At 45.1% G+C, this 25,704-nt stretch overlaps 1 protein-coding gene across 6 annotated transcripts in view; it reads right to left on the reverse strand.

The window, feature by feature from the left end:
* The window catches only part of LOC132209405 (uncharacterized), a 144,746-nt gene that overhangs the window by 63,328 nt on the left and 55,714 nt on the right, over nucleotides 1-25,704 (reverse strand). For 5 of the 6 annotated variants that reach the window (XR_009445496.1, XR_009445495.1, XR_009445497.1 and 2 more), the window contains 4 exons: nucleotides 16,801-16,921; nucleotides 10,960-11,921; nucleotides 8,600-10,485; nucleotides 8,354-8,505 (listed from right to left, as the gene is read on the reverse strand). The gene's annotated coding sequence lies outside the window, so the exon portion shown is untranslated. Of the gene's footprint in view, nucleotides 1-8,353; nucleotides 8,506-8,599; nucleotides 10,486-10,959; nucleotides 16,665-16,800; nucleotides 16,922-25,704 lie in introns of those variants that run through there. The other variant, XM_059644493.1, reaches the window with a different exon arrangement.

A 25,704-nucleotide genomic window follows, 5' to 3' on the forward strand; every position in this document is an offset into this window, starting at 1 on the left:
GCCTCCCTCTTCTGCTGAACAAGAGATACAATTTTTTTAGTAAACCACGGTTCCCTTAGCTGATCGCTTCCTCCCTGCCTGACAGGGACGTACCTCTCAAGGACACGCAATATCTGTTCCTTAAACCAGCTCCACAATTCAATTGTCCCCATCCCCTGCATTTTGCTAACCCATTCTATGCCTCCTAAGTCTTGCCTAATTGCACTACAAGGGAGGAATGGAGAAGCAGACAGTGAAGGGGACTATCAGAGATTACAACAGAACAGAGATAGACTGGAGAGTTGGGCAGATAAATGGCAGATGGAGTTCAATCCAGGCAAATGCGAGGTGATGCATTTTGGAAGATCAAATTCAAGGGCAAACGAAACAGTAAATGGAAAAGTTTTTGGGGGAAATTGATGAACAGAGAGATCTGGGTGTTCAGGTCCATTGTTCCCTGAAAGTGACAATGCAGGTCAATAGGGTGGTCAAGGCGGCATATGGCATGCTTTCCTTCATTGGACAGGGTATTGAGTACAAGAGTTGGCAGGTCATGTTGCAGTTGTATAGGACTGTGGTTCGGCCACATTTAGAGTACTGTGTCCATTACCAAAGGACGTGGACGAGAGGAGGAAAATTTAGGGGAGATATGCATGGCAAGTTCTTTACACAGAGGTTGGTGGGCACCTGCCAGCAGAGGTGGGCGACGCAGACACATTAGCATCTTTTAAGATATATTTGGACAGGTACACGGACGGGCAGGGAGCAAATGGACACAGACCGTGAGAAAATAGGTGACTGGTCAGACAGAGGATCTTGGTCGGCGCAGGCTTGGAGGGCTGAAGAGCCTGTTCCTGTGCTGTAATTTTCTTTGTTGTTTTGACTGACTGGAGTGAGGGAGGGAGGGTGCGACGGCTGGAGCGAGGGACGAATGGATGGCTGGAGGGACCGAGCGAGGGAGGAATGGATGGCTGGAGGGAGGGAGCGAGGACTGACAGGAGGAAGGAATGGATGAATGGAGGGAGGGAGCAGGAGGACGGGGCGGGGGGTAGGAGGAGGGGGTTGGGGGGAAGGAGGAGGGGCGGGTAGGGAAGGGAGGAGGGGGCGGGGAGAGGGGAGGGGAGGAGAGGGGGTGGGTTCGGTGCCAGGCAGCTGTTCAGGCAGGTACCAGAGATAGTGGGAACTGCAGATGCTGGAGAATCCAAGATCTTGGCCTGCTGTGTTCATCCAGCCTCACATTTTAGTGTTCAGGCAGGTAGCTGTGCCCAGGAGCCGGGCGAAGAGGCCTTCTCCCACCTCGGATCCCCGCTCCCGGCCAAGGCGGCGCAGGGCCGAGCCACTGAGCAGTGAGCGCTCCAGCAGCCTGGATGCCTGCTCCTCGCCCAGTGGTCATGCCGGAGGCTGTAGGGGTCCGGGATCGTGGTACGCTGATCCCGATGCAGAACAGCTGGGTCCTCAGTCCCCTCCCGGGAAAAGGGTTCCAGACAGCGGACTCGTCACCGAGGCAGAGGGGGGGGGGGGGAAGGCGTGAGTAGGAACAGGAGAGGAAGGGGATTGACTGAGAGGGAGAAAGAGACAGACTGTGTGTGTGAGAGAGAGAGAATTAGAAATGCAGTCTGATTGCGGATGGGTTGGGTTTAAACAGATTTTTAAACTTTTAAAAAAAAACTCAATGCTCCCTGCTGAGCGGGTGGAGATGCACGGATAGATAAACACACGGCGAGAGGAAGAGAGACACAGAGAAAGACAGAGTGCCGGGGGCGGGGGCGGGGGCAGGGGAGAGGGAGAAGTTCACAGGGAGAGACGGAGAGACAGGGGAGAGAGAACGGCAGAGCACACACAGAGGGAGGCAGAGACAAGACGAGAGACAGAGAGGAGCGCGCGCGCGCACACACACACACACACACACACACACACAAAGAGAGAGTGAAAGAGAAAGAAAGAGAGACAGAAGTGCACAGCGAGGTGGCAGAGACAAGACAACAGAGAGAGAGAGAGACGTAGACACAGAGTGAGGCACACACAGAGAGATGGAGAGACAGAGATTGTGGGTGTGGCGAGGGGTGGGTTTTTGAGAAAATGGGAGGGGGGAGCGAGGGCGAGAGAGAGAGACACAAAGAGACAAAGACAGAGTCGTAGAGTTGTGCAGCAGGGAAACAGACCCTTCAGTCCAACTCCTCCATGCCAACCAGATATCGTAAATGACTAGTTCCATTTGCCAGCATGTTGCCCATATCCCTCCAGACCCTTCCTATTCATGTGTCCATGCAGGTGACTTTTAAATACTGTGATTATAATAGCCTCTGGCACTCCTCTGGCAGTTCATTCCGTACACAAACTATACTAGGGAGAACACACTGGCTCCAAATCCATCTCCCATCCTCGGAGAAAAAGAAGAGGAAATAACATGACCAACACAAGGAAACCTAAACACTTGAATAGAAAGCGGGACCGAACACCAGCGCTTCACTGGAGGCTCACTGATGATTTTGCCTGGAATGGTGACGAATCATCTGAAAACTAACCTTCCAGCTCAGTGAGCAATCTTACATCCAAAACCTCAACCCTGAGCTAAAAATCTTCTCAAAACTCGATAATACTTTGCCACTTGATTGACAGATGCATCCTATTTTCTTTTAAAAATGAACTTTTTTTGTTCGATGTATGACTGACTGACCAGTGTTTATTGTCCTTCCTTAACTGAGGCTTGGGAACTCTGCAGCCCAATGGTATCAATGTGGACTTCACAAGCTTCAAAATCTCCCCTCCCACCACTGCATCCCAAAACCAGCCCAGCTCGTCCCCACGTTCCTAATCTGCTCTTCCTCTCCCCGATCCCCTCCTCCCAGCTCAAGCCAAACCCCCATTCCTGACCTACTAACCGCTTCCCGCCCCCTTGACCTGTCTGTCCTCCCCAGACTGACCTCTCCCCACCTACACTCACCTCGATTGGCTTCATGTCCGACCCTTTAAATTAAGACCATAAGATATGAGTGTAAGTCGGGCCATTCGACCCATCAAGTCCACTCCGCCATTTAAATCATGGCTCATGGGCATTTCAACTCCACTTCACTGCACGCTCCCCGTCGCCCTTGATTCCTGTGAGATCAAGAATTTGTTGATCTCTGCCTTGAAGGCATCCAACGTCCCGGCCCCCACTGCACTCCGTGGCAATGAATTTCACAAGCCCGCCACTCTCTGTCTTAAGAAAAGTCGTCTCATTTCCGTTTTAAATTTACCCCCTCTAATTTTAAGGCTGTGCCCACGGGTCCTAGTCTCCTGGCCTAACAGAAACAACTTCCTAGTGTCCACCCCTTCTAAGCCACACATTATCTCGTAAGTTTCTATTAGATCTCCCCTCAACCTTCTCAGCTCTAATGAGTACAATCCCAGGATCCTTAGCCGTTCATCGTATGTCAAACCTACCATTCCAGGGATCATCCGTGTGAATCTCCGCTGGACACGCTCCAGGGCCAGTATGTCCTTTCTGAGGTGTGGGGCCCAACATTGGACACGGTATTCTCAATGGGGCCTAACTAGACCTTTATAAAGCCTCAGAAGCACATCACTGCTTCTATATTCCAACCCTCTTGAGATAAACAACAACATTACATTCGCTTTCTTAATCATGGACTCGACCTGCAAGTTAACTTTTAGAGAATCCTGGACCAAGAATTCCAGATCCCTTTGTACTTCTGTTTAACGAATTTTCTCACCATTTAGAAAATATTCCATGCCTGTATTCTTTTTACCAAAGTGAAAAACCTCACATTTACTCACATTGAATTTCATCAGCCATTTCCTGGAGCACTCTCCTAAACTGTCTAAATCTTACTGCCGCCTCTCCACCTCCTCAGTACTACCTGCCTGTCTACCTATCTTCGTATCATCGGAAAACTTCGCCAGAATGCCCCCAGTCCCTTCATCCAGATCATTAACATATAAGGTGAACAGCAGCGGCCCCACCACTGAACCCTGCGGGACACCAATCGTCACTGGTTGGCATTCTGAAAAAGAGCCCTTAATCCCAACTCTCTGTCTTCTGTCAGACAGCCAATCCTCAATCCAGGCCAGTATCTCACCTCGAACACCATGGGCCCTCACGTTGCTCAGCAGCCTCCTGTGAGACACCTTATCAAAGGCCTGTTGGAAGTCTTGATAGATAACATCCGCTGGGTTTCCCTGGTCTAACATACCTGTTACCTCTTCAAAGAATCCTAACAGGTTTTTCAGGCACGACCTCCCCTGACTAAATCCATGCTGACTTGTTCTAATTTGACCCTGCACTTCCAGGAATTTCGAAATCTCATCCTTGACAATGATTCAAGAATTTTAATCAACTACCGAGGTCAAGCTAATCGGCCTGTAATTTTCCATCTTTTGCCTTGATCCTTTCTTAAACAAGGGAGTTACAACAGCAATTTTCCAATCATAGAACATAGAACATAGAACAGTACAGCACAGAACAGGCCCTTCAGCCCACAATGTTGTGCCGACCATTGATCCTCATGTATGCACCCTCAAATTTCTGTGACCATATACATGTCCAGCAGTCTCTTAAATGACCCCAATGACCTTGCTTCCACAACTGCTGCTGGCAACGCATTCCATGCTCTCACAACTCTCTGCGTAAAGAACCTGCCTCTAACATCCCCTCTATACTTTCCACCAACCAGCTTAAAACTATGACCCCTCGTGCTAGCCATTTCTGCCCTGGGAAATAGTCTCTGGCTATCAACTTAATCTATGCCTCTCATTATCTTGTATACCTCAATTAGGTCCCCTCTCCTCCTCCTTTTCTCCAATGAAAAGAGACCGAGCTCAGTCAACCTCTCTTCATAAGATAAGCCCTCCAGTCCAGGCAGCATCCTGGTAAACCTCCTCTGAACCCTCTCCAAAGCATCCACATCATTCCTATAATAGGGCGCCCAGAACTGGACGCAGTATTCCAAGTGCGGTCTAACCAAAGTTTTATAGAGCTGCAACAAGATCTCACGACTCTTAAACTCAATCCCCCTGTTAATGAAAGCCAAAACACCATATGCTTTCTTAACAACCCTGTCCACTTGGGTGGCCATTTTAAGGGATCTATGTATCTGCACACCAAGATCCCTCTGTTCCTCCACGCTGCCAAGAATCCTATCCTTAATCCTGTACTCAGCTTTCAAATTCGACCTTCCAAAATGCATCACCTCGCATTTATCCAGGTTGAACTCCATCTGCCACCTCTCAGCCCATCTCTGCAGCCTGTCAATGTCCCGCTGCAGCCTACAACAGCCCTCTACACTGTCAACGACACCTCCGACCTTTGTGTCGTCTGCAAACTTGCTGACCCATCCTTCGATTCCCTCGTCCAAGTCATTAATTAAAATTACAAACAGTAGAGGCCCAAGGACAGAGCCCGGTGGAACCCCACTCACCACTGACTTCCAGGCAGAATATTTTCCTTCTACTACCACTCGCTGTCTTCTGTTGGCCAGCCAATTCTGTATCCAAGCAGCTAAGTTCCCCTGTATCCCATTCCTCCTGACCTTCTGAATGAGCCTACCATGGGGAACCTTATCAAATGCCTTACTGAAGTCCATATACACCACATCCACAGCTCGACCCTCATCAACTTTTCTAGTCACATCCTCAAAAAACTCAATAAGGTTTGTAAGGCATGACCTACCCCTCACAAAGCCGTGTTGACTGTATTTGATCAAGCCATGCTCTTCCAGATGGTCATAAATCTTATCCCGCAGAATCCTTTCTAACACCTTGCAGACGACAGACGTGAGACTTACTGGTCTGTAATTGCCGGGGATTTCCCTATTTCCTTTCTTGAAGAGAGGAATTACATTTGCCTCTCTCCAGTCCTCAGGTACGACTCCAGTGGAGAGCGAGGATGCAAAGATCTTCGCAAGTGGCGAAGCAATTGCATTTCTCGCTTCCCAAAGCAGCCGAGGACAAATCTGATCCGGGCCTGGCGACTTGTCAATCTTAATGTTTGACAAAATTTTCAGCACATCAGCTTCGTCTATCTCTATCCATTCCAGCATGCACACCTGCTCTTCAAAGGTTTCATTCACTACAAAGTTTGTTTCTTTCGTAAAGACAGAAGCAAAAAACTCATTGAGGGCTTCCCCTACCTCCTCAGGCTCCACATACAAGTTCCCTATGCTATCCCTGATCGGCCCTACTCTTTCTTTGACCATTCTCTTATTCCTCACGTAAGTGTAAAATGCCTTTGTGTTTTCCCAGATTCCTTCTGCCAAGCCTTTCTCGTGCCCCCTCCTGGCTCTCGTCAGACCATTTTTGAGCTCCTTCCTTGCCTGCATGTAATCCACTCTAGCTGAACTTGACCCTAGCTTCCTCCACCTTGTGTAAGCTACCTTTTTCCTTTTCACTAGAAGCTCCACCGCTCTCGTCATCCAAGGTTCCTTAATCTTACCCCTTCTTGCCTGTCTCAGAGGGACATATTTACTCATCACTCCCAACAACTGTTCCTAAAACCGTCTCCACATGTCTATAGTTCCCTTACCATGGAACAACTGCTCCCAGTCCATGCTTCCTAACTCATGTCTAATCGCATCATAGTTTCCTCTTCCCCAATTAAATATCCTCCCATTTTGCCTAATCCTCTCCTTCTCCATAGCTATGTAGAACGTGAGGCAGTTATGGTCACTATCACCAAAATGCTCTCCCACCACAAGATCTGATACCTGCCCCGGCTCGTTTCCGAGCACCAAGTCTAGAATGGCCTCTCCCCTCGTCGGCCTGTCAACGTACTGCGTTAGGAAACCCTCCTGAACACACCTTACAAAAACAGCTCCATTCAAATCTTCTGCTCGAAGGAGGTTCCAATCAATATTAGGAAAGTTAAAGTCACCCATTACAACAACCCTACTGCGTGCACACTTTTCCAAAATCTGTCGACCTATGCTTTCTTCAATCTCCCTGCTGCTATTGGGGGGCCTGTAGTAAACCCCTAACGAGGTGACTACTCCCTTGCTGTTCCTAATTTCCACCCATACTGACTCAGTAGGCAGATCTTCCTCGACAAAGGAAGCTTCAGTAGCTGTGATACCCTCTCTGATTAGTAGTGCTACACCCCCTCCTCTTTTTCCCCCCTCCCTATTCTTTTTAAATGTTCTAAACCCTGGAAGATCCAGCAACCATTCCTGCCCATGAGAAACCCATGTCTCTGTTATGGCCACAACATCATAGCACCAGGTACTGATCCATGCTCTAAGTTCATCACTTTTATTCCTGATACTCCTTGCATTAAAGCAAACACACTTTAACCGATCCCTTGGTTCCTTCCCAGGAAAATCCTTCCCACTAGCTGGTCTACCTCTTGCTACTGCCTCACCTGCATCAACGCTCACCTCTGGTATACAGCTCAGGTTCCCACCCACCTGCCATACTAGTTTAAACCCTCTCGAACTACTCGAGCAAACCTTCCACCCAGGACATTGGTCCCCTTCCAGTTCAGATGCAACCCGTCCTTCTTGTACAGGTCCCACCTCCCCCAGAAGGCATCCCAATTATCAACATATCTGAAGCCCTCCCTCCTACACCAGCTGCGAAGCCACGTGTTCAGCTGCGCCCCCTCCCTGTTCCTCACCTCGCTATCTCGTGGCACCGGTAGTAAACCAGAGAACACTACTCTGTTCGTCCTGCTCTGCAGCTTCCATCCTAACTCCCTGAAATCACTTTTTATATCCTCAAACCTATTTCTGGCTATATCATTTGTGCCAATATCTAACACGATTTCTGGCTGTTCGCCCTCCCCTTTTAGAACTTTATACACCCGATCGGAGACGTCCCGGACCCTGGCACCAGGGAGGCAACATACCTTCCGGGGATCCCGATCTTGCCCACAAAATCTCCTGTCGATTCCCCTAACTATCGAGTCCCCTACCACGAGTACTTTTCTATTCTGCCCCCTTCCCTTCTTTGCCACAGTGTCAGGCTCAGTGCCAGAGAACTGACTACTATGGCTTTCCTCTGGTAGGTCATCCCCCCCAGCAGTATCCAAAACGGTATACTTATTGCTGAGGGGAATGCCCACAGGGGATCTCTGCACTGTCTGTCTGTCCCCTTTCCTCCCCCTAACTGTAACCCGTCTATCCTCGTCCTGAGCCTTAGGAGTGACCAACTCCCGGTAACTCCTCTCAATTACCCCCTCTGCCTCCCGAATGATCCGTAGTTCATCCAGCTCCAGCTCCATTTCCCTAACACGCCTTGCTGATATATATGGTCACTGCTTTCCTTCCCGGCTGCCCCTCTGGTCCTCGTCACTTCCTCTGCTGCTCCCGCTCCTTCTCTGAAAGAGGAAAAACACCGCTGCCCGCTACCGGTAAGTAATTTTAAAAATAAACTGCTTTACCTTAGCTGCAGTCTTCCGGGTCCGTCTTGCCTCCGCTGCTGCTCGCACTCAAAATGGCCGTTGGCGTCGAAGGCTGATATATATGGTCACTGCTTTCCTTCCCGGCTGCCCCTCTGGTCCTCGTCACTTCCTCTGCTGCTCCCACTCCTTCTCTGAAAGAGGAAAAAACACCGCTGCCCGCTACCGGTAAGTAATTTTAAAAATAAACTGCTTTACCTTAGCTGCAGTCTTCCGGGTCCGTCTTACCTCCGCTGCTGCTCGCACTCAAAATGGCCGTTGGCGTCGAAGGGTGAGTATTTATACTCACTGCTTTCCTTCCCGGCTGCCCCTCTGGTCCTCGTCACTTCCTCCGCTGCTCCCGCTCCTTCTCTGAAAGAGGAAAAAACACCACTGCCCGCTACCGGTAAGTAATTTTAAAAATAAACTGCTTTACCTTAGCTGCAGTCTTCCGGGTCCGTCTTGCCTCCGCTGCTGCTCGCACTCAAAAAAAAACTACAGTGACTTTTGAAAGATCATAGCCAAAGCCTCTGCTATTTCCTCAGCCACCTTCCTCAGAACTCTAGGATATAGCCCATTGGGGCCAGGAGATTTATCAATTTTTAGACCTTTTAGCTCTTTTAGCACTTGCTCTTTTGTAATTCCTACCATCCTCAGCTCTGCCCCCTGGCTCTCCCTAATTGTTGGCATATTACTCATGTCTTCCACTGTGAAGACTGACGCAAAGTACTTATTAAGTTCTTCAGCTACTTCCTTATCTCCCACCACTTGCCTTCCAGCATCAATTTGGAGTGGCCCAGTGTCGACTTTTGCCTCACGTTTGTTTCTTATGTATTGAAAGAAGCCGTTACTATGATTTCTGATATGACTAGCTAGCCTACCTTCATATTTGATCCTGTCCTTCCTTATTGCTTGTCTGTCTCCTCTGCACCTATCTTCCCCTCTATCCATCTTCAATCTGCCTTCCCCTCTCCCTATTTCTTTCAGAGCCCTCTCCTCCTCCCTCTTTTCTGATGAAGGGTCTAGGCCCGAAACGTCAGCTTTTGTGCTCCTGAGATACTGCTTGGCCTGCTGTGTTCACCCAGCTCCACACTTTGTAATCTTGGATTCTCCAGCATCTGCAGTTCCCATTATCTCTGATGCCAATTGTTTTTATTTTGTGGACAGCTGCTATCAATAGCAAACCAAACAAAAGCTTCATTTGTCATTGTCAAAATTGGTAATAGCCCACGAGCTGCAGAGTGAACAAAAAAAAGTTACCCATTTGCTTGTGACTCTCAGATGGATTTCTTTCCGATTTATTTATTCTTTAATGAGACATAGCTGTTGCTGATTGTCCAGCACAAATTGACTTCTTGAACAGCTTCATGTTGCTGTACACAGACCCACAATGCTGTTCCAAAAGAGATTACTAATATTGACTCAGGAACAATCATTCATTTCCAAATAAGTTTGAGAGTAGCTTGGAGGTGATTTTTACTGGGATTCGTGCTACCATGTCTGATGTCCTTGACCTTGAAGATGAGTTTTCTAAGTCTGGAAAGGCAGGTGTAAGAATAGTTGGAAAAAAATGTGGCAGTGCATCTTGTATATGGACACATTATTGTGTCTTGGAGTTGGTTGTGGAGAGAATGGATACGGTGCCAATCAAGGGGCTGCTTTGGTCTAGACTCAAGATCGTTTCCAGTGTTGTTGGATCTGCACCATCATTGACACACTTCTGACTTGAGAATTGGAGGGCGGCTGCAGGCTTCGGAGTCAGGAGTTTCTACATCAAATCGCAGAGTCGTTTTGCTTTGTTCCTTTGTCTGTTAGTCTGTGGTCCCAAGTGATATCTAAAACCAAGCTCTTGTGAGCTTGTTATTCTAAACTTAAAATTTATGTTGAATATCAGATGGAATTTGTTTTATTGACTCCATTCTGCAATCATGTCGATCTGAAAATGTTAACTGCATTAATTAATACTAAGCAGAAACAGACTTTGTAGTAAATGGTTTGACGATTTTCTGTGTCTGGAACATCCCTCTTCCTTCTCGAACGAAGATCGTACCAACCTATGGTACCAAACTGCGGGTCAAACGGACGGGGCTCATAATCTTTAAATTCCTCAACAAAATTAGTGTAATCGTATGGTTCTGTGCAATAAAAGAGATAGAATAAACAGGTTCCCACAATTTTGCTGATGTTTATGAACAGAATGCACAAATTCAAAAGTTTGCGCTGGCATGTCTGCTTCCCCCAGCCTGTTTAAACTGCTCCATTCAATGTGAAATTTGTGATAAGTTTTAGCACACAGGTCTGTTTCATCTGTGCCACCGCCTTCAGAGTGTATTCAATTCTAATAGACATACATGCTTTCCCCCTTTTCCAGTAATACATTTCTTGAAGAGTTCAATGATATTTGGATTTTAAATCTTATCCTCATATTCTTTAGATTCTCAATCATCACTGAATCTGATGTCACCGCCATTCCATCCAGTGTCAAACAGGAGTCAACTGGCATATCCAAATTTTAATTTGAGTTTAGTGCTACACAAATATATTACTTTTTTAAAAATTATATTCAAGTCAACATTAACATTTCATTCCCTGACACCGGGTGAACTTACTTTTAAACTCCAATTTTCCTTCAGTATTAACAGAGAGGTGAGCCTTTTTGCAAGCGCCGAAAGTCTCCACCAGTTTATGCTAAAGCTTGACGAACTGTAAGTTTCACAAATATGTTCCTATTAAACACTAATTCCTATTGAAGCAGTATTCAGCTACACTTGTTTAACTAGACAGCAGAAATGGTCAAGATTTTAAAAGCGATTAAGTACTTAGAAGAGGAGTCACTCTTTGAATTAAATTCCATGTTGGTGTGTGTGAGTCCATAGGTTCCTCACTCTCAATGAACCATTCAAACTGACATGCAATTACTGAAACACACAGACAAAAAAAAACATGAATGTTAACGGTCACTAGGATTTTGAGAGTGATTTGGAACTTGTATTCAATACCTTCTGGGGTAAATCTGTTCCAATCTGGATAGTACTCATTTATCACCATCCCACCTACCTTCCCCAGCACCTCCTCCCTCTCCACACTATTTGTTTCTGAGCTCCCGTCCACCCTCCATTTTGGAGGAAGGGTCCTGACCCAAAACATCAACTTTCTTGAGCCTCTGATGCTGCCTGCTTTCCCCCAGCTCCACAATGTGTTATCTCAGACACCAACTTTGGCAGTTCTTACTATCTGGATAACTCATTCTCACCTTGTAACAAGTGATTTATCGTCATTTTCTTTTCAGATTACACATGTACATGTATATACATAAATATACATGTGACACCTTTATGCCTGAACCACGAACCGAGAGGATTTTTAAAATAGTCTCTTCATATCTGCATGCAAGAGAAATCAAGGTCATAATTTTCATTTTAGGAATCACTTAAACACTCAAAGTACTCACAGTCAGTGTCCCATTTCCTTGACCAGTCAATTTGATGAGAATATTTCGTCCAAGAGGAAACCGTAACAGTAATTATATTTTATCATCAAACTCTTCATTGCATCACTAATATTTCCTTGTCTGTTTGAAATGTAAGACAATGAAATAATCATGGACAGATTGGCCAACAATGTAATTTAATGTGTGTTATGGCAACTGAAAATCACAACCATTGAAGAGTGTTCTTTAAAATGCTGTTATCATACAACAGAGTACTTTTTGAGATGCAGTGATGAATATAATTCCTGAGATGCAAATAATATATGCTTAATTAATTCCAGAGAATAACTTTACAATTAAAAAGAAGCTAAGAATCTCTTTACATCGTGATGCTTGTCAGATTGCCACTAGTCAATGGAAATCGTTCAGAACGATTATTTATTGCCAGATGAAAAGGAAGCGTACACATTTCATTTTTACATCTCATCCAAGAGACAAAAACAAACACCTTTACGAATTCATTGTCAAACAACAAGACTCACTCAACAAGTCATTTGGCCCATTGAATTTCCTCCACCATTCGGTGAGATCATGGTTGATCTCATTACATTTATGATTATACAACATTTCCACCAAGCCCTCCTGAAAGCTAATACATTCCAATCCAAGTAACATCCTGGTAAATCTCTGTTTCTGTTCCATGCCTTGTCTTTCCAAATATTTTTGAGTCATCTAAAAATTTAGCCACAGCACATTCACCTCTTCCTCCAAGTCATTAATAAACAAGCTCAAGACCTGTGGTTCCTTCAGCGCTGCCCCATTTCTTACTCACAAGCCAACCCTGGCATCTCTGTCCATTTGTCTGTTCTTTCTATAGGACATGTATCATTGGATATTTAGTTCCCAACACTTATCCCCTTACAACCACATGTCTGTGATACCCAGAACAATACATCTGTCAATTTCCATCTGCACCACAAACTCATTCACTTTGTTTTATACACTCCCTACAATTAAATAAAAGACCTTCAGTCTGGCATTTACGGCCACCCTTCTTATCTGCTGCACCTGAAATGAGACTCCTGACTATTTCCATACTTTTTGTCCTATTACTTGCTCTGGAAACTTTGCTGAGCACTTACTAGCTTCTAACTTTTTCCATAATTTTTACATGCAACTGGACTCACCCGCTCCACACTTTTCACTTTGATGCCCTACCCCAGACCTAGCTATGTCTTTTGCCAGGATACTTGTCCCAATATGATTCTCATCAAGCCTATGCCACCGGAACAACTCCCTCCTTCCCCATACCAATGCCAATGTCCCATGAATTCAAACACATTTCTGCCATGCCATCATTTGAACAATGCATTTACATCTTCAGTTTTGTTCACACCGTGCCAAATTGCTCAGATAAGAATCCCGAGATTATTACTTTTTGGTTCTGCCTTCTCACTCAGCACCTCAGTGCTCGTAATCCCTCAGCAGAACCTCTTTCCTCTTTCTTCCATATCAATGGTACCTGTGTCCACCACGATAGCTGGATTTCTACACCTCCCACTTCAAATTCCTTGGTAGCCAAGACGGAATATGCTAAACCTGGGCGCCAGGCAGGCAACACTACTTTCGAGACTCTCGATCCTAGTCACAACCAACAATGTTCATTCTCCTAACTATACTACCTCTGATTATAACTACATTTCACTTTTTATCCCCTCTTGAATGTCCCCCTGTACCACCGTGCTATAGTCAGTTTACTCATCTTCCATATACCCTGACCTCTCATCCACACAGGAAGAAAGAATCTCAAACCTGTTCGATAAGATCAAAGGCCAAGGTTCCTTCTGCACGACATCCTGGATCCTTCCACCTGCCCTGTTCTTAGTCACAGTCTCACGTCCCTGGCCACTGACCGAGCTTCAGGTAGTTAATCTCCGGTGTGTGACTGCCTCCGGAAACAGAGCATTCCCTGGTAACTCTCCCCCGCATGATTTGTTGATTGGTCGAAACTGAGATTCCAGTTCATCAACCCTGAGCTGAAGTATGGTGTCTGACCACTCCCCCGTCATGTAGGTTTAAATCATCATTGGCCCGGCATCTCCATTTCAATTACTTATATCTTAATTTGATTTCAAAACATTAGTTTGTAGCCTGTATATATTTCTCCGATTTACTTTCAATCTGAAAGTTACCGATAATAGATTCTTAAACCAGTAGCTATCACCAACCAATGAACCGGGTTCACCTTCTGGGTCCCCGCTTCTGGCTTCAATTTGCCCTGTCTCAAAAAAAAAGCTTACCAACTATCAGGCAAAAAAAGCAAGCAAATGGCACCTCTTACCCTCTGCACTGACTTACCACATGGCCACCAAATTCCCCAAAATATCTATTCACTTGGTGCATTTCACTGTAGATAGAACATAGAACATAGAACATAGAACAGTACAGCACAGAACAGGCCCTTCAGCCCACAATGTTGTGCCGACCATTGATCCTCATGGATGCACCCTCAAATTTCTGTGACCATATGCATGTCCAGCAGTCTCTTAAATGACCCCAATGACCTTGCTTCCACAACTGCTGCTGGCAACGCATTCCATGCTCTCACAACTCTCTGCGTAAAGAACCTGCCTCTGACATCCCCTCTATACTTTCCACCAACCAGCTTAAAACTATGACCCCTCGTGCTAGCCATTTCTGCCCTGGGAAATAGTCTCTGGCTATCGACTCTATCTATGCCTCTCATTATCTTGTATACCTCAATTAGGTATGATGTGATCTCTCCTTCCTGGCCATGCAAAGCATACTGATCCATAGCAATATACTACCTTCAAAACCTCAGCTCTTAGCTTATTACTTTTGAGTACCTTCTCAAATGCTTGCTCAAAGTCCAAATCCAACACATTTACTGGTTTTCCTCTACTAATTCTGGTTGGGACTTCCTCGAAAAACCCAAACAAATTAGCCAGACATAATTTCTCTTTCGTCAGGCTATGGTGATTCTGTTTGATTAGATTCTGATTTTCCAAATGTCCTGCTATTATTTTCTTCACAGTTGATTGCCACATATTTCCAACAATTTGCCTCTCTCCTTTTTAAATAGGGATGTCACATCGGCAGTTTTCCAGCCCTCAGATGCTTCTTGAGAATCGAAACCTTTTTCAGAAATTACAATCAATGCATACACCAACTCTGAAGCTCCTTTGTTTGGAATCATACAAAGTAAACCATCAGGGCAAAGAGTCTAATCTGCTTTCACTCCATTAGATTGTCTACTGCTACTTCTGTAATGGTCGTGATGGTGTGGTAGTGATGTATTTAATTCATTACTAAAGAATACAGGGATAAGGGGATCCTTGAAGTAGCTTCCACTGTGAAGACTACCCTTTTCTCATTATTGTTGTTTCTTGATTTGAAAATTAAACTGGCCATCTCAGCCTAGCATATAATTGATGGCATTACCTCGAAAACCTTCTCTGCTAAAGTGTTGAATAGATTGCTGCCACCTGAAAGAAGTAATTCTTCCCCTGAATTAACAGGCAACCAATATGAAAATGTGGCCTCTGGTCATAAAATATTTCACAAATGGGAGCATTCTCTACGGATATACACTATCAAGCCTCTTAAGAATCTTAAATGCTGAAAAAATAAGATTTCTTTCAATCTTATAAATCCCATCCGCCCAACATTCCTAAGCATGGCAATCCCCTCCTCCATTTCCAAAATCAACCCAGGGAACATTAGGTGTACGGCCTCCGCAGCAGGGACCCTGTGGCCGGACACCAGTTATAAGTTACCATCCTGCTGCCCCTTCTCTACTTCTGTTTGCGATGCAGTCCTCTGTCCATCCTAATATACTACCCTTGAACTCATGGGCTGCTTTCTTTTGAGTCACCTTATGAGTTGTAATTTATCAAATGCTTTTTTGAAATCTAAACGTACTACGTCAACTGGTGGACCTTCATCAGTCATGTTTGTTTCCATCTCAAAGCACTGTAGCAGGACCGCGGGGGCACATCGCTGCGAGCGGCTCAGGACCAGTGAATTCAAATATGAAATTACACGAAAGACAGCATTGAATTTAAAGTATCAAGAGAAAAGGGATTTGGAATCGAGCATTAGTTTGTGGGGATGGAGCAGCGCTTGGAACATTGAGTTCAATTCTGGTTGCTTCATTATAGGAAGGATGTGGAAGCTTCAGAGAGGGTGTAGAGGAGATTTAGCAGGATGCTGCATGGAATGGACGGCAGGTCTTATGATGAAACATTGAGGGGGCGAGGACTTTTTCCATTGGAGCAAAGAAGAATGAGAGGTGACTTGATAGAGGTATGCAAGATGATGAGAGGCATAGCTAGAGTGGATAGTCAGATTTTGTTTCCCAGGGCAGAAATGACTATTACGAGGGGGAGAAATTTTAAGGTGACTGGAGGAAGGAATAGGGGAGATGTCAGAGGTAGGTTCTTTACACAGAGAGTGGCAGGTGTGTGGAATGCGCTGCTAGCAGTGGTAGTGCAGTCAGATACATTTCAAGACTTTTAAACGACTCTTGGATCGGCACATGAAGGATAGTAAAATGAAGGGTATGCAGGGTAGTTTGATCTGAGTGGGATAATAGGTCGGCACAACATCGTGGGCCGAAGGGCCTGTACTGTTCTTTGTTCTCTCTTCAGCCAAAGGTTCTTTCCTTTTGAGGAGAGGGTAATTGATTGTAGTTTTTAAAAGACAGAACTGGAGGACAGAGAAAGATATCAAGGAAGGTTGCACGTTAGTGACAGTATCAACAAGTCCACAGCAGATGCACTCTGAGTAACTACACTGTTTTGAAGGCGAGAGGACCGATGATATCAGTTAAGCCCCTCTTGTTCTTGTATTGTGTACTTCTGATATCGGCGCAAATGGACAACCTCACTCTCCTGCTCAGCTGCAGAGCGAATAATGCTGCAATATTTGTCAACCCCCAAATGGGCATTGATACATTAGTAAATCTCACATCAATAAACTTACATCTCAAGGTTCTCACCTTCTAGGACTGTTTGTAGTGGTAAATAACCCAAGCGAGGATGTTTGGCAAAGTATTTCTTTGATCTGAAGTTATTTTTCAGCACCTTGCTGAAATCACGCACATCTTCACCTGATGTTGTCTAAAAATGTAAAATAAATCAAATTTAGTTAAGAATTAATAATGAACCAATCTACTCAACTCACTCTGTAATCCATGCTATTCCTGCCAAATGTCTTTGAGGATGTAAAATTGAAGAGTCTGCAACTCTGAGGGATAAAGTCGGCTATCTTTCTGTAAGATTATGATCAAGGTTAGATATGTCTGAATGTGAGTTTCGGACAATTAAGCTTGAGTTTCATAGAGTCATACAGCATGAAAACAGATCCTTTGGTCCAACCAGCCTATGCTGATCACAATCCCAAACTGAACTAGTTCCACCTGCCTGTGCTTGGCCCATATCTCTCCAAACATTTCTATCATCTTTCTATCTTCTGGGTACATCACCTCAGCAGATTTCTCCATCTTGTGGCCAAATACTGAAACTATCCAATTAAATAATTTCAAATGATACACAGATCCAGGATTCACATTAGTGGCCTTTCTGGTTGAATTCCTAATTATTTTAACAATAGTGCATTTCGTTGTCCAATTATGCCATGTAATCCAGTGATCCAAAATTCATCTCATTGGGTTTAATTTGTTTGTTTTTTTGTCTTGTGTCAAAGATGAGATCAATACATTGGTGAGAAATTATCTTGGTTTGGAGATTCAAAGTCACTATAGTCCCAGATGGGACCACAGGTCTGCTCTCACAGTCGAGAGAGATAACTGGAGGTGGTTTAAATTGAAGGTTACCGCACCTCAGATGAGGAGAGAGGTTGAGAAGAAGATTCCTTCATTGTAACTTCAGACAGTGTCGGATCCCAGGCTGTTGGTATCACTCTGAATTACAAACCAGCCAACTGGCTCCCAGGCAAAATAGGCAATCAGTTTGGGTAGAGATAAGGAACAGCAAAGGAAAGAAGTCACAGCTGTGACAGTTTCAGATTCACAGATCCCCTGACAGAAGATACAGTCCAGGATAGCATACAGTCGATAGACCAAGAAGTAATGGGATCTTGTAAGAAAGATGTTACCATAAACTGTGAATCCAATTGGCACAGATAGCCTGGAAGATTCTTTTTTATTCACGGGATGTGGATGTTGCTGGCTAAGCCCAATTACCCTGGAGAAGGTGGTGGTGAGCTGCCTTCTTGAATAACTGCAGTCCCTGGAGTAGTGCTGTTCAGAAAGAAGCTCCAGAATCTTAACTCAATGACTATTAATGAACAGCGATATAGTTCCGAGTCAGGATAGTGTGTGTGGCTTGGAGGGAAACTTGCATGGGGCACTAATTATACATTACTGATGATAGAACAGATGTTGAAGGTGGTGGGTGGGGTACCAATCCAACAGGCTGCTTTGTCCATATGGTTCAAGCTTCCTGAGTGTTGATGGAGCTGCACCAGTCCTGACCAGTGGATATTACATTCCTGACTTGGGCTTTATAGATGGTGGACAGGCTTTGTGTAGGTAGGGGGCTCATTATTCACTGCAGAATTCTTAACCTCTGACCTGCTCTTGTCGTCACAATAATTACAAGTTTGGTCCAATTCAGTTTCTGGAAACCTGATAAGCCTCAGCATATTGGCAGGAAAGGAGTGTAAGTCATGGGGTAATGGTTAGATTCTCCTTAATGGTGACGTTCATTGCCCGTAAGTTGCACAGCACAACTACCACTTGCTTCTCATCACTTATGTTCCGTGGACATGGACTACTTCAGCATCTGAGGAGCTATGAGTGGTGCTGAACATGGCACAATCAACTGAGAACATCCCCACGTATGGCATTCTGACGGAGGGATGGCATTTGGCATTTGATGAAACAGTTGAAGATGGTTGAGCTCAGGGCACAAATTTACGTAACCCCCACAGCGATGCTTTGGAGTTGGGGCAACTGACTTCCAATAACCACAACCACTTGCTTTATGGTAAGGTTCCAGCCAGCAGAGGGTTTTTCACCTGATTCTTACTGACTGCAGCTTTGCGACGGCTCCTTGATGTCATATTTGGTTGAATGGCACCTTGATGTCAAGAGCAGTTATCTACCCCTCAGGATATATTCATAGAGTGCATTCGGAGTCTTAAAACTGTACCACTGGAACCAAGCAGGGATTAAGATATTTTAGACCTGGTAGTATGTTTTGAGATACAACTCATCAACCATAACATAGTACAGGATTCTCTGGATAAGAATGATCAGGATGTGGTAGAATTTTACATCAAGGACGAGGATGAGAATTTGGTCTGAAACTGTTTAATATCTTTAACTTTCATTGAAGATAACTCAGGAGTATAAAGGCAGAGTTGAACTGGGAAAATAGTTTAAAAGGTAAGACCATAGAGAAGCAATGGCAGATGTTTCAGGGGATATTTCATAACTCTGAACAAAAATATTGTCAATTTAGAATGAAAGGATGTACAGCTAGAATGCACCATGGTGCCATCTGTTGCTATCTAACAAAGTTAAAGATAGTATAAATTGAAAGAAAGATTGGAAAATTGTGGAACTGAAACTATTTCAGATGTGAACAAAAGATGACCAAAGTAATAATGAGGGAGACATTAATATAAATCCAGTAAAGGCTTCCACAAGTGTATCAAAAGGAAAAGAGTAAATACAGTGAATTATGGCTCATGAGAGGTTGAGACTGGGGAATTGATGATGGGAAATGAAGGTCATGGCACAAGCTTTGAACCAATATTTTCTATCTGATTTCACAGTAGAAAACATACAAAAAAAAATCAATGGGTGAAAAGTAGGGAGCGAAAGGGAGAAGGAAATCCTCAAGAAAACATTGAGGAAAACTGAGAAGACTAAGTTAATAGGTTCCCTGGACCTGAAGAATTGGATTCCAGGTATGCAAAGAGTCCAACCCAACATCGTACCATCAGAGCTTTATTTCTTTTAAAAATACTCCATAAACGTCAACCCCTAATTACTAGCTCCCATATTTATACAGCCAACTCACAATCAATTCATCCTCAATTAATACAGACATAAAACCTGTTCCCTCACTTCATTAGTTGTCAGGCATCCCTTCAGACTAAATTAGATGATAACATGGAGGATTATAAGAGTTGACTGCAGACATTAGATTAGATTCGGTTCCCTACAGTGTGGAAACAGGTCCGTCGGACCAACAAGTCCACATCGCCCCTTGCAGCATCCCATCCCACCCCTATAACCCACACACACCCCTGAACACTACCGGCGATTTAGCATGGTCGATCCACCTAGCCTGCACATCTTTGGACTGTGGGAGGAAATTGGAGCACATGGAGGAAACCCATGCAGACACAGGGAGAATGTGCAAACTCCGCACAGACAGTTACCCGAGGCTGGAGTCGAACCCGGGCCCCTGGCGCTGTGAGGCTGCAGAGCTAACCACTGAGTCACCGTGCTGCCCAAATGGATGTATTGGCTGTAATCTTTTCTAGATTCTTAAAAGATCCCAGCAGAACGCAGCAAGAGGCATGTACATGAAGCACAAAAATTTAGCTTCTATGCACAGCATGTATTTTAGAAGGCACGTGAGGTACAAATCTTTATTTCAAGGAGGGGGAGGAGTGAAAATCTTTCCACACAAGACTGGTGACACCACTCAAGGAGCACAGCGTACAGTTTTGGTCTATTAAGCTAGGATATGCTTACAACAGTGTTCTCAGAAATCCCCTCCCTAATCGTATTGTATCTACCGAAAGCAAATGTACTTGTAGCAGTTCAAGAAGGCAGCTCACCACTACCTTCCTAAGGGCAACTAGGGACAGATAATAAATGCTGGCCGAGCCAGTGATGCCCACATCCACAACAGAGTTTTCAAAAAAAACGTCCATATAAGTGACAGATAATGACCAGCTCCGACAAGTGAGCATCTAACCGTCCCCCCTCAACATTACCTTTGCTGAAATCCCAGCCTCAATATTTTAGCAGTTACAACTGACTCTCTGCTCCACCATCCAATCTCCCGCTTTCTCCCCCTAACTCTTGATCCCCTTACTAACCAAGAGCCTATCCAAATCATATCTTCAACAGACTCAATGACTTGGCCTCCACAGCCTTCCGCAACAACGAATTCCACAGATTCACCATCCACCGGCTGAAGAAATTCCTCATCTCAGTTCTAAAGGGTTATCCATTCGACTCTGAGGGTGTGCCCGAAGATTTAAGTCTCTCCTACTCATGGAAACATCTTCCCCACATCCACGTCTCTCCAGGCCTCTCCACATTCTCCCCTCATCCTTCTAAACTCCATCGAGTACAGACCCAGAGTCCTGAACCACTCCTCGTAAGACAAGCTCGTCATACTCAGAATGATTCTTGCCAACTTCCTCTGGACTCCCTCCAATGTCAGCAGATGGAGGGACAAATAGTAGTGAGGAAGTGGGGAAGCTGCAGAAGGACTTGGACAGGCTAGGTGAGTGGGCAAAGAAGTGGCAGACTCCTTGTTTCGATATGGAGCCAAACATTGGTCACAATGTTCCAAATAGGGTCTGACCAGAGCCATATACAGCCTCAGCAGTACATTCCTGCACTTGTATTCTAGCCCTCTTGAAATGAATGCTAACATTGCATTTACATTCCTAATTGTCAACTGAACCTGCATGTTAACCTGAAGAGGACTTTGAACAAGCTTACAGTTTTGGTCTATTAAGCCTATTAAGATATGCTTACAACAGCGGTTTTCAGAACGTTCATAATGTTAATTCCAGGGGTAAAAAAAGGGTTGTTTTGTGCAGATTGACCTGGACAATGTTCAGGCTCAGCTGATAACACGCTGGGTCAAAATCCAAAATTCCCTCCCTAGTGGCATTGTATCTATCTCGAGCAAATGTACTTGTAGCAGTTCAAGAAGGAAACTCACTACTACCTTCTCAAAGGCAACGAGGGACAGTTGTGCTTCAGACTTCAAATGCCCTTTCTCATTTAGAAAATAATCTATGCCTCCATTTTTCCTACCAAAGCACATAACCTCACAGTGTCCCACACAGTGTTCTGTCTGCCACTTCTTTGCCCACTCTCAGAGTCTATGCAAGTCCTTCTGCAACTTCCTCACTGCTATCTCTCCCTCCATCTGTCACTGTGCCAACTGTAAACTCAGCAAAAATGTCTCAGTTGCTTCATCCATATCATCAATGTATTACATGAACTGTTGTGGTACCAACATTGATCCCTGTGGGACTCTACTCGTCACCAGCTGCCATCCTGTAAAAGACCCCTTTATCTACACTCTCTGCCTTCTGCCAGTCAGCCAATGCTCTATCCATGGCAGTAACTTGCCCAAACACTATGGGCTCTCATCTTATTTGATACCTTCTCAACAGCATTCTGGAAATCCAAACAAATCCCATTCACTGGCTCCCTTTTGTCTAACTTGCCCACTTTCTACTCAAAGAATTCTAACAGATTTGTCAGGTATAACTTCCCCTCGATGAAGCTATGCTGAATCAGCCCGATTTTGTCATTTACTTCCAAGGTCTCTGCAATCTCAACCTAAAGAACGGACTCTAAAATCTTACCAATGATTGACGTCAGGCTAACTGACCTATAATTTCCCTTCTTCTGTCTCTCTCAATTCTTAAGCAGGGGTGTTGCCTTAGCCATTTTCCAAACCCCCAAGATCCTCCCTATCACCACTGATTCCTGAAAGATCACCACTAATGCCTCAACAATTTCTTCAGCTATCTCCTTCAGAAGTCTACAGTACAGTCCATCTGGTCCAGGGGTGATTGGTCCACCTTCAGACTTTTCTGCTTCCCCAGCACCTTTTCCTTAGTTACGGCTATTATATTCACCACTGCCCCTAACTCTCAAAGTTCTAGTATGCGATTGGTGTTTTCCACCATGAAGACTGATACAAAGTACCTGTTCAGTTCCTCTTCCATTTCTTCATTCCTCATACTGATTCTTCAGCCTCCTTTTCCAGTGATCTACTGTCTACTATTTAATGTTAGTTGCAATACTGGTCGAAGACCATATCACAGCTGTACTGAACGAGGGCCCCATGGAGGGCTCAAGCATTGAGGCAATATGGGTAGAACTCAGAAATAGGAAGGATGCAGTAACAATGTTGGGGCTGTACTACAGGCCTCCCTACAGCGAGCGTGAGATAGAGGTACAAATATGTAAACAGATAATGGAAAGGTGTTGGAGAAACAGGGTGGTGGTGATGGGAGATTTTAATTATCCCAACATTGACTGGGATTCACTCAGAACTAGGGGGCAAGATGGAGCAGAATTTGTAAGGTGTGTCCAGGAGGGTTTTCTAGAGCAGTGTGTGCGTAGTCCAACTCGGCAAGGGGCCATACTGGACCTGGTGTTGGGGAATGAACCTGCCTGGTGGTTGAAATTACAGCAGGGGGCGACTTTGGAAATAGCGACCACAATTCCCTAAGTTTTACAATACTCATGGACAAGGATGGGAGTGGTCCTAAAGGAAGAGTTCTAAACTGGGGGAAGGCCAACTATACCAAGGTTCAGTAGCATCTGTGGAATTTAGATCGGGAGAAAATGTTTGAAGGTAAATCCACATTTGATATGTGGGAGGCTTTTAAAGAGCGGTTGATTAGTATGCAGGAGAGACATGTTCCTGTGAAAATGAGGAACAGAAAAGGCAAGATTCGGGAACCATGGACAACAGGTGAAATTGTGAGACTAGCCAAGAGGAAAAAGAAAGCATAGATTAGAGGCGACTTGAGAGAGATGAAGCTTTGGAAGAACACGGGGAATTTCGCGCGCATCTGAAACAAGGGATTAAGAGGGCGAAGAGAAGACATGAGATATTGCTGGCAAGCATGGTTAAGGAAAATCCCAAAGCCTTTTATTCATATATAAAGAGCAAGAGGGTAACTAGAGAAAGGATTGGCCCACTTAAGGACAAAGAAGGAAAGTTATGCACTGAGTCAGAGAAAATGGGTGACATTCTTAACGAATGCTTTGCATCGGTATTGATGAAGGGGAGGGACATGACAGATGGTGATGTGAGGGATAGACATTTGCTTACTCTAGGTCAAGTTGACACAAGGAAGGAGGAAGTGTTGGGTCTCCTAAAAGGCATTAAGGTGGGGATCTATCCCAGGTTATTGAGGGAAGCGAGACAGGAAGTAGCCGGGGCCTTAACAGATATCTTTGCAGCATCCTTAGACACGGGTGAGGTCCCGGAGGACTGGAGACTTGCTCATGTTGTCGCCTTGTTCAAGAAGGGTAGCAAAGATAATCCAGGTAATTATCGACCGGTGAGACTGACGTCAGTGGTTGGGAAGCGACTGGAGAAGGTACTGAGGGATAGGATCTATTCCCATTTGGAAGCACATCAGCTTATCAGTGATAGGCAACATGGTTTTGTGCAGGGAAGGTCATGTCTTACCAACTTTATAGAATTCTTTGACGACATGACAAAGTTGATTGAAAGGGAAAGGCTGTAGACGTCATTTACATGGACTTCAGTAAGGCGTTTGATAAGGTTCCCCATGGCAGGCTGTTGGAGAAAGTCAAGTCGCATGGGGTCGAGGGTGTGCTCGCTCAACGGACACAAAAAAAAATGGGCAAGGCAACAGGAGACAGAGAGTAGTGGTAGAAAGGATTTTCTCAAATTGGACACCTGTGACCAGTGGTGTTCCACAAGGTTCTGTGCTGGGACCACTGTTGTTTGTGATATGCGTAAATGATTTGGAGGAAGGTGTTGGTCATCTGATCAGCAAGTTTGCAGATGACACTAAGATTGGTGGAGCAGCAGAAAGTGAGGGGGACTGTCAGAGATTACAGTAGAATATAAATAGACTCGAGAGTGTGGCAGATAAATGTCAGATGGAGTTCAATCCGGGCAAATGCGAGGTGATGCATTTTGGAAGATCTAATTCAAGGGTGAACTATGCAGTAAATGGTAAAGTCCTAGGGAAAATTGATGAACAGAGAGATCTGGGTGTTCAGGTCCATTGTTCCCTGAAGGTGGCAAGCCAGGTCATTAGGGTGGTCAAGAAGGCATACGGCATGCTTTCCTTCATCGGATGGGGTATTGAGGACAAGAGTTGGCAGGTCATGGACAGTTGTATGAGACTTTGGTTCGGCCACATTTAGAGTACTGTGTACATTACCAAAAGGACGTGGACGCTTTGGACAGGGTGCAGTGGAGGTTCACCAGGATGTTGCCTGGTATGGAGGGTGCTAGCTATGAAGAGAGGTTGAGTAGATTAGGATTATTTTCATGAGAAAGATGGTGATTAGGGGGGACCTGATTGAGGTCTACAAAATCATGAGGGTATAGACAGGGTGGATAGCAAGAAGCTTTTTCCCCCCCAGAGTGGGGGACTCAATTACTAGGGGTCATGAGTTCAGAATGAGAGGACGAACGTTTATGGGAGATATGTGTGGAAAGTTCTCTACATAGAGAGTGGTGGGTGCCTGGAACGCGGTGCCAGCGGAGGTGGTAGACGCAGACACGTCAGTATCTTTTCAGATCTATCCGGACAGACACCTGCAACAGGTATGAGATTCTTGCTCCCTGTACGGTTGAGGGAATGGACTGTGGACAGGATGAGCCAGCTGACCATGGCACCGTGGGGCGAGAGAGAGGGAGAGAGGGAGGGGGAGGGAGAGGGAGAGGGGGAGAGGGAAGAGAGGGAGGGAGGGAGGGAGGGAGGGAGGGAGAGAGACAGAGAGAGAGAGAGAGAGAGAGAGACAGAGAGACAGACAGAGAGAGAGAGAGAGAGAGAGAGAGAGACAGACAGAGAGAGAGAGACAGACAGACAGACAGACAGAGAGAGAGAGAGAGAGAGAGACAGACAGAGAGAGAGAGAGACAGACAGACAGAGAGAGAGAGAGAGA

This window comes from Stegostoma tigrinum, unplaced genomic scaffold (genome assembly GCF_030684315.1).
Source record: "Stegostoma tigrinum isolate sSteTig4 unplaced genomic scaffold, sSteTig4.hap1 scaffold_91, whole genome shotgun sequence".
NCBI lineage: Eukaryota > Metazoa > Chordata > Chondrichthyes > Orectolobiformes > Stegostomatidae > Stegostoma > Stegostoma tigrinum.